This window comes from Bos mutus, chromosome 5 (assembly GCF_027580195.1).
Source record: "Bos mutus isolate GX-2022 chromosome 5, NWIPB_WYAK_1.1, whole genome shotgun sequence".
NCBI classification, from domain to species: domain Eukaryota; kingdom Metazoa; phylum Chordata; class Mammalia; order Artiodactyla; family Bovidae; genus Bos; species Bos mutus.
In genome coordinates, this window is record NC_091621.1 from 72,947,118 (window position 1) to 72,957,210 (window position 10,093).

Genomic DNA, 10,093 nt, shown 5'->3' on the forward strand with positions numbered 1-10,093 from the left:
AAACATAACATCAGTTGACTGGAATATATCATGTCTATGAAAAGGAGATAGCAAAAACGACTGATCCTGCCTCTGTCTAGTCACTGCACTATGTCTCTTTAGCTCGTTTCATCAATAAGTGATTCAATTTCTTTCCCTTAGGTCCTGGCTGGTCCTGTGACTAGTCTGATGAATAGAATGTGGTAGAAGGGATATTGAGTCTAAGCCTTTGGAGCTTTGGATGCTTCCATTCTCTTCCTTGGAGGCCCATGACCTTACCATGTGATCAAACATTGTCTAGAGGATAAAGCACCATCTGGAAGAGAGCTCAGTTATCTTAGTAATGACTCATTAAAGTACTAAAGTTGTGAATGAAGCCTAACCTGTCTGGCAAAACCCAGTCATGCATAATGAGAATCCTATGAATAAATCCAACCAAGATCAACTAATCTCTCCCCAGAGCAGCAGAGACACTCAGCTTACACAGAAAATGGTCAGTTGAACCACTGGTTTTTGGAGAGATTTATTATCTCATGCTAGATAACAGAGGCATACATGAGAGGTTCCAAACACAGTCCTAGAGTACATAAGAAGTCTAGAGAAGCACACAAGGAAGAGAATGCTTTTAAGAACTGACACCATGAGCATAGATGTCAAAATGAAAGATATAAAAGTTGAGAATATTCCAGTCTGCACCATTGAGGACTGGGGTCTAGAGGGAGAAATGTGAAAGATTATAAAACAAAATTAACCAAATGTAAAAAAAAAAAAAAAAAAAAAAACTTTAAGAAATATCTGTGAAGGTTACACATTTCATTCCTTAATTTTGAAGATTTTTTTCCCTAATAATCTCATTGAAAATTTCTAATGGGCTCCTCTTCTATAAACAGAAACTTCTGTATACTTTGCTGGTTGTTTTGTTGATGTGTGTTTATATTTAGCTGAGATTTTCTCACTCCTTGTTGGCTTAATTTAGCTACATTATGGAATTGGATTTTATTGTATATTTCAGTAATTGTCCTGATTTGTCATCCTAAAGATCACTTTGTTGTCTTGACAGTTTCTCAGATCAATGCAGTCTAGATTGTCAGTTTGTGAAAGATTGTGTTCTTTCATTTTGGAGAAAATCTAGTGAATCTAAATTCTGAATTTGGGGAATTTAAAGTTTTCTTTTCCAAGCTAGTTTTTTCCAGGTTTCAAAGCTTGTATGTTTTCCTCTTCAGTGTTAAAATACACTTATTTTTTGTACTAGATTATCCTTATGGCAGAAAGTGAAGAGGAACTAAAAAGCCTCTTGATGAAAGTGAAAGAGGAGAGTGAAAAAGTTGGCTTAAAGGTCAGCATTCAGAAAACTAAGATCATGGCATCTGGTCCCATCACTTCATGGGAAATAGATGGGGAAACAGTGGAAACAGTGTCAGACTTTATTTTGGGGGGCTCCAAAATCACTGCAGATGGTGACTGCAGCCATGAAATTAAAAGATACTTACTCCTTGGAAGGAAAGTTATGACCAACCTAGATAGCATATTCAAAAGCAGAGACATTACTTTGCCAACACAGGTCTGTCTAGTCAAGGCTGTGGTTTTTCCAGTGGTCATTTAGGGATGTGAGAGTTGGACTATGAAGAAAGCTGAGAGCTGAAGAATTGATACTTTTGAACTGTGGTGTTGGAGAAGACCCTTGAGAGTCCCTTGGACTGCAAGGAGATCCAGCCAGTCCATTCTAAAGGAGATCAGTCCTGAGTGTTCTTTGGAGGGAATGATGCTAAAGCTGAAACTCTGGTACTTTGGCCACCTCATGCGAAGAGTTGACTCATTGGAAAAGACTCTGATGCTGGAAGGGATTGGGGGCAGGAGGAAAAGGGGATGACAGAGGATGAGATGGCTGGATGGCATCACTGACTCGATGGACATGAGTTTGAATGAACTCTGGGAGTTGGTGATAGACAGGGAGGTCTGGCCTGCTGCGATTCATGGGGTCACAAAAAGTCGGATACGACTGAGTGACTGAACTGAACTGAACTGAACAGATTCTGGCTTTCTTAATTTTTAAAAATTATCTTGCTTCTGATTGACAATAAGACTAATATTTATGCTTTTTTCATGTTGTCATTTGGATATTTGAATTGCAAGAAGGTTTGAGGTATAGCACTTTGTTTTCATGTAAAGCCAATAATTCAATTTTTTTTGTTGTTGTTGTTCTGTTTTTAATCTAAAATAGTTTTTACACTCTTGTGAGACTAGTCTGAGTTGAGGCAAAGTCTCAATTTGGAGAAATGTCACTTTGGAAAAAGTTTACTTGCAATGACAAAGAAATGAATGATAAAATTGTATTCTTTATTCATTAATAATGATGCAATAAGTATTATAGTAGGAATACACTGAGTTCAAGGAAGAGATAAAAGAATTAATAATGTAAGATTAAACACATAAGGCCTGCTGTATCATGATAAACTTAATTCTCAGTTTTGACATTCCTTTACTTCTCTGAGATCAATAAAATTCCTTTAAATAAGGCTGTAAAAGCTTGTTTCAGTTGCTTGTTCTTCATGGTTTAAAAAAAGTGAAAAGTCAAAGTGTTAGTTGCTCAATCATGTCCAACTCTTTGCAACCCTATGGCATAAACCCAGGCAAATATTCTAATTTGAAGGAAATTCTAAAATGCTCTACATAAGTACCAGAAAGATATTCAAAAGGTATGCTACTCAGAAGCTAAAACTGGGAAGGTGAAAACAGTTCTCTCTTATAGAAGAAAATATTCTCCCTTGAACATGAGAGCCACACCCATCATTAACTTTAGAATGCTTAAGCCTGTTTGGTTAAGCTAGGGTATCTGGTGATTACTATAAAAATAGCTATCCTCTACTCCTGATACTCTTCCATGAGGAGGTACAGCTTATTCATGTATAATTTTCAAAAAATTAAGAAATTTGACTCATACAATTAGTAAATGAACACAAACAAAAGTTTGTAATCAACTGGACAATGGAACCAGTAGAATGGTAAAGCTGCTTCAAAGAAGCATTCATAAGATAAAGGCTTGTGACTCCTGAAATTTTTTTCTAATGGATACTAAACTGGTTAAGTCACATAGAGCTATAACAGAGTAATCTTTGTATGATCTTTTCTTGGGACAAAAATCTACAAGATAACATGTAATCTGGTTTCAAAACTAAGCAAATAGTGAAAAGCAAAGTCAAATGGAAGTATACTTTCCAATTTAATTAAGTACTTCTTCAACTTGTTGAGTCCAACATTGTGAGGACATGCATTGATTCTCCTGCTTCAGTTCCAAGATTATAAAATGTTTTTCTCAATATTTAATTTGTGTAGTATTTCTAACCTTTTTAAACCTTATCTTTTCCCTTTAGTGCGAATACTATACTATGAAGAAAAATTACAATGCAAGTCTGTACTCATTAACATGGAAAATAGTCACTTTTTTGACTTGTAACTATGTATATTACTTTCATGTATACTTACACATTTTTCTAAGAGTTGAAGAGGAGCCAGAATTATGTCTTTCCATCAGACAATTGTTATGCTCTTGGAATATGTCCAGTAAGGTTGTTGCATCTTATTATCTCCAAGGACATGGTTTCCAGTGATGCCACTGTTAGCTTCTGCCAATATTCAGTTCATATTATATTCATTAGTCATGTTAAAACTTTGGTCACAAGGGCCCTTTATTTATTTACACAGAGGACCTCTGCTCATCTATAAGATATTGGGACAATAAAACATTCGTTTTACTTCATTGTGAAAAATCTTTCTTTGTCCAGAGAATTCAGAAATTATCTCTTTCAAAATCTTCTAAAAATAATCTTACATTTCTCAGAAATTTAAAATAAATGTGTTTTTCTTTCAGGATTGTGATGTAAGTTTTTTTCCTAGACTTAAATTGGAATAGGATCTCTGAAGAGTGTCCAGTGTTAGTCAGTGTTAGTGACTCAGTCGTGTCTGATGCTTTGTGACCCCATGGACTGAAGCCTATCAGGCTCCTCTGTCCTAGAATTCTCTAGGCAAGAATATTGGAGTGGGTAGATATTCCCTTTTCCAGAGGCTCTTCCCAATCCAGGTACTGAACCGGGATCTCCTGCATTGCAGGCAGATGCTTTACTGTCTGAGCCACCAGGGAAGCCTAAAGAGCATCCATGTCTGCTAAATCAACTGAAAACTCAGATAATCATCTCTGTTCCCCAAAATGTTGTGAGAATGTGGATGGGTTCATGAAAGAGTTACTTATGAATGTACTGACTTCACTTATACATTCAGTTTCATCTTGGGACTAGAAGAATTTCATATTCAACTAAAGGTATGATTGTCTTTCATAAGAGTAAGTATTTTCTTTTTTGGTAATATCAGTTTTTCTCTTCCTTCCCATTCTATTTACTTCATATCTATAAAATATCAGATTTATGTTTAAAGATAAAGCAATAATTAATTTGGATATCTCAAGAAAAGAAAATAATCCTGTCTGATATTATTTTTTTCTAGAAAATTAACATGTGAAGGGATTAGACTCACTGGAGGTATTTATTACACCCATCAATTGAGACATGGGTTCATTCCTGTTTAGTATTTTTAAGTTCAGGAGTAGATTTGTACCAATCACATAATAAGTTTTCAAGAAATCTGTCTTGAATAATTAATGTGTACTCACTCGAACAGAATAATTGAAGGGACAATCAGAAGTGATGTGTTTGATAGTGTCACTGTCACTAATCAATATTTATACCAAGATATAACTATTTTATTCTTCATTAGAATACCAGATATCTGCAATGTTGTCATCAGTGATTACTGAGCTATTACATGTAAGTAATCATGGAAGTAAACAGGAAATATCAATTTTCTGTTAAATAGGAAATACACCTGAATTAAAACACTTCATCAACATTCATTAACATCTAGATATGACAGAAGAGAATTGTGGATGTGATGAGTTAATTAGAATGGGAGAGTTTTAAAAATTGGATACTGCTTTGAGTTTCGTTGCCACAGTGAAATCTCAAGGGCTTATGAATTTTCTAGCTTTGTTTCAGAAGTGTCACTTTCTATGGGATCTTATCTAAAAGGGTGTCAGAATATCAGATGAGTATTTCTCCCGAGCCTGGACCAGTACTTCTTTCTTTTGATGGTACCAATACACCTATAGGTACTTTCCTAAATGTAGAAGATAGATGCTGTCAGTTGTTTTGGTCTCAATGGAAAAACTTACCTAAATTAACAAAACACACACACACAAAAAAACACATTCAGTTTTTTTATGGGTGTAATTTATAGCAAATAAGTGAAAGCCATTTATATAACTAATGATGTTCTCCATGGGAAATCCTTTTCTACCTCAGCATGGAGGAAAGTAAGAAAGCTTGTGATATTTACAAATGGAAATATCTTCCCATGCTATTAATAAATAAATTGTGGCTGAGAAAGAAATGTTGAACACCTAGTACATTCTATGCAGAACTGCAGAGTTGGTAACTCTGGCATTAATTACCTGTTAACAGAACATTGCACATACCCAGTCACCAAAATTCTCCTGCTTCATGGAGAATGCAGAAAAGAAAATCCATTTGTCACAGTGGCCATTGCTTAGCACTCAGATGCATTAACATAACTTCTGAGTAATTTGGGGGTCAAATAAAAGAATATGAGAACAGAGAGGAACATTAAAAAGAGAAAGAGTTAGAGGTTGAGGCTTTAATTTGCTTTCTGCCAAAGTCTCTGTGTGGATTATAGAATGAATGCTTAAAACATTTTTTTGAACTAGAGGTTATTTAGTAAACTGAGACTAAAAGGAGCAAAGTGGAATAAGAATTCAGGCAGTCTAATTCTAGAAACTGCAAAAAGCACAGGAAGTTTACTTTTAAAAAGTAAACTTTTACTTTTTAGTCCATAGGAAAGCAATACGGGGATTTGGGGTCATGTTTCCATAACATTAAATTTAGTCTCAAATGTCAGTGCAGTTTTTTTTTTTTTTCCTGACTAACTTTAATAGAAAAAAAAATCTTCTTTCTAAATGCTATTTAAAACAGTTTTGTTATTTAATTATTAAAGTTATGTTGACTTACATTATTTAAAATAGTTTTAAAATTATAACTTGTTCTTGGTCTATAAAGGCAAAAATAAAATTCACTCTTTGATTATTTCTATAAACTTTGGATGAACAGTGACTGTGCCCTTGGCAATAAGATGCTGATGAGGACATAATGCTTAAAATTAAATTTACCAACAAGGCTGGAAATCTAGTCATATAAGCTGCTGTAAGATAATCATATATAAGTTAAATAAGCAGGGTGATAATATACAGCCTTGACATACTCCTTTTCCTATTTGGAACAAGTCTGTTGTTCCGTGTTCTGTTCTAACTGTTGCTTCCTGACCTGCATAAGGATTTCTCAAGAGGCAGGTCAGGTGGTCTGGTATTCCCATCTCTTTCAGAATTTTCCATTTTATTGTGATCCACACAATGAAAGGCTTTGGCATAGTCAATAAAGCAGTAATAGATGTTTTTCTGGAACTCTCTTGCTTTTTCCATGATCCAGCAGATGTTGGCAATTTTATCTCTGGTTCTTCTGCCTTTTCTAAAACCAGCTTGAACATCAAGCAGTTCACGGTTCGCTTATTGCTGAAGCTTGGCTTGGAGAATTTTGAGCATTACTTTACTAGCATGTGAGATGAATGCAATTGTGCGGTAGTTTGAGCATTCTTTGGCATTACCTTTCTTTGGGATTGGAATGAAAACTGACCTTTTCCAGTCCTGTGGCCACTGCTGAGTTTTCCAAATTTGCTGGCATATTGAGTGCAGCACTTTCAGAGCATCATCTTTCAGGATTTGAAATAGCTCAACTGGAATTCCATCACTTCCACTAGCTTTGTTCATAGTGATGCTTTCTAAGGCCCACTTGACTTCACATTCCAGGATGTCTGCCTCTAGGTCAGTGATCACACCATCGTGATTATCTGGGTAGTGAAGATCTTTTTTGTACAGTTCTTCTGTGTATTCTTGCCACCTCTTCTTAATATCTTCTGCTTCTGTTAGGTCCATAACATTTCTGTCCTTTATCGAGCCCATCTTTGCATGAAATGTCCCCTTGGTATCTCTGATTTTCTTGAAGAGATCTCTAGTGCTTCCCATTTTGTTGTTTTCCTCTTTCTTTGCATTGATCACTGAGGAAGGCTTTCTTATCTATTCTTGCTATTCTTTGTGACTCTGCATTCAGGTGCTTATATCTTTCCTTTTCTCCTTTGCTTTTTGCTTCTCTTCTTTTCACAGCTATTTGTAAGGCCTCCCCAGACAGCCATTTTGCTTTTTTGCATTTATTTTCTGTGGGGATGGTCTTGATCCCTGTCTCCTGTACAATGTCATGAATCTCCATCTATAGTTCATCAGGCACTCTCTCTATCAGATCTAGGCCCTTAAATCTGTTTCTCACTTTCACTGTGTAATCATAAGGGATTTGATTTAGGTCATACCTGAATGGTCTAGTGGTTTTCCCTACTTTCTTCAATTTAAGTCTGAATTTGATAATAAGGAGTTCATGATCTGAGCCACAGTCAGCTCCTGGTCTTGTTTTGTTGACTGTATAGAGCTTCTCCATCTTTGGCTGCAAAGAATATAATCAATCTGATTTCGGTGTTGAGCATCTGGGGATGTCCATGTGTACAGTCATCTCTTGTGTTGTTGAAAGAGGATGTTTGCTATGACCAGTGCATTTTCTTGGCAAAACTCTATTAGTCTTTGCCCTGCTTTATTCCATATTCCAAGGCCAAATTTGCCTGTTACTCCAGGTGTTTCTTGACTTCCTACTTTTGCATTCCAGTCACCTGTAATGAAAAGGACATCTTCTAAAGGGTCTTGTAGGTCTTCATAGAACCATTCAACTTCAGCTTCTTCAGTGTTACTGGTTGGGGCATAGACTTGGATTACTGTGATATTGAATGGTTTGCCTTGGAAATGAACAGAGATCATTCTGTCGTTTTTGAGATTGCATCCAAGTACTGCATTACAGACTCTTCTGTTGACAATGATGGCTACTCCATTTCTTCTGAGGGATTCCTGCCCACAGTAGTAGATATAATGGGCATCTGAGTTAAATTCACCCATTTCAGTCCATTTTAGTTCACTGATTCCTAGAATGTAAAGAAACACAAGCTGGAATCTAGATTGCCAGGAGAAATATCAATAACCTCAGATATGCAGATGACACCACCCTTAGGGCAGAAAGTGAAGAGGAACTAAAAAGCCTCTTGATGAAAGTGAAAGTGGAGAATGAAAAACTTGGCTTAAAGCTCAACATTCAGAAAATAAAGATCATGGCATCCGGTCCCATCACTTCATGGGAAATAGATGGGGAAACAGTGGAAACAGTGTCAGACTTTATTTTTTGGGGCTCCAAAATCACTGCAGATGGTGACTGCACCCATGAAATTAAAAGACACTTACTCCTTGGGAAGGAAAATTATGACCAACCTAGATAACATATTGAAAAGCAGAGACATTACTTTGCCAACAAAGGTCCGTCTAGTCAAGGCTATGGTTTTTCCTGTGGTCATGTATGGATGTGAGAGTTGGACTGTGAAGAAGGCTGAGCACCGAAGAATTGATGCTTTTGAACTATGGTTTTGGAGAAGACTCTTGAGAGTCCCTTGGACTGCAAGGAAGACTCTTGAGAGTCCCTTGGACTGCAAGGAGATCCAACCAGTGCATTCTGAAGGAGATCAGCCCTGGGATTTCTTTGGAAGGAATGATGGGAAAGCTGAAACTCCAGTACTTTGGCCACCTCATGTGAAGAGTTGACTCATTGGAAAAGACTCTAATGCTGGAGGGATTGGGGGCAGGAGGAGAAGGGGACGACAGAGGATGAGATGGCTTGATGGCATCACTGACTCGATGGACGTGAGTCTGAGTGAACTCCGCGAGCTGGTGATGGACAGGGAGGCCTGGTGTGCTGTTATTCATGGGGTCGCGAAGAGTTGGACATGACTGAGCGACTGAACTGAACTGAAGATAATCATAGGTTACAGTGGGAAGAGTTACAGGAAAGATTAACTCCATTTTGAAGTATTAGACATGGATTGCTGGTAGAAATGGTCTCCAAATAAAAATTCAGGAAAAAAGAAAGAGGAGACTGGAGAGAGTTCAAATAGAGACATCATTAAGGAGAGAAGGACTAGCACATGGGAATTTCCACAGGGAATTTAAGCATAGCCTTTTGTGAAACGTACAACTAGATAAGTTTGATGAAAAGAAAAAAAGGAGACATAAATTAGTTGCCTGATGCTGTAGACTGACCTGTTTATCATTACGGTGTATTATATCTTGATAGTGTCCAGAATCATTATACTGGTGGGATAGGGCAAGAAATTAGGTAAATTGTATGATTTGCTACTGGAAATATCAGAAAGATTCTCATACACTTAAATTTTATTATGAGGCCAAAAGAGATTGATTGATAGGATTAATGTTACAGTAGTAATTTGATAGTGAATATATATAAGAATATATACATATATAACTATCTTGTTCCTCATCAAGCATTTACCTGTTAGCTTTCACATCTATTGAGATTTTCTAACTCTATCGTTATGTCTATGCTTTTTAGTTCATACATGACTATGAACTAGTTTTCCTTTATATATTCATTCACTTTTACATCAAGCATTTTTATCTTATTCTATGAAAAATAAAACACTGCTTTATTTATCATGTGATTGTCAATTCAACTGGATTTTATGTATTCATTCCTAGATGTATTCAACTGGAACCCTTTTAAACTTGTGCATTCCATTTCTCTCCCTTGAATCTTGTTTGGTCCTGTGACTAGTCTGGTGAATAGAATGTGGTAGAGACATTGAGTCTAAGACTCTGGATTGTTGCATGATTCTATTCTCTTCCTTGGAGCCCCATGATCTTCCCAAAATACTATCTAGAGAATAAAGCACCATCTAGAAGAGATCTCAGTTATCTTAGTAAGGAGTCATTAAACTACTAAAATTGTGAATGAAGCCTAACTAGATAAGAAGACTTGGGCATCCTTAACGACAATCCTATGAACCCAGCCTAGATCAGCTGATGTCTGCTAAAATTGGCAGAAACACCCAGTGACAC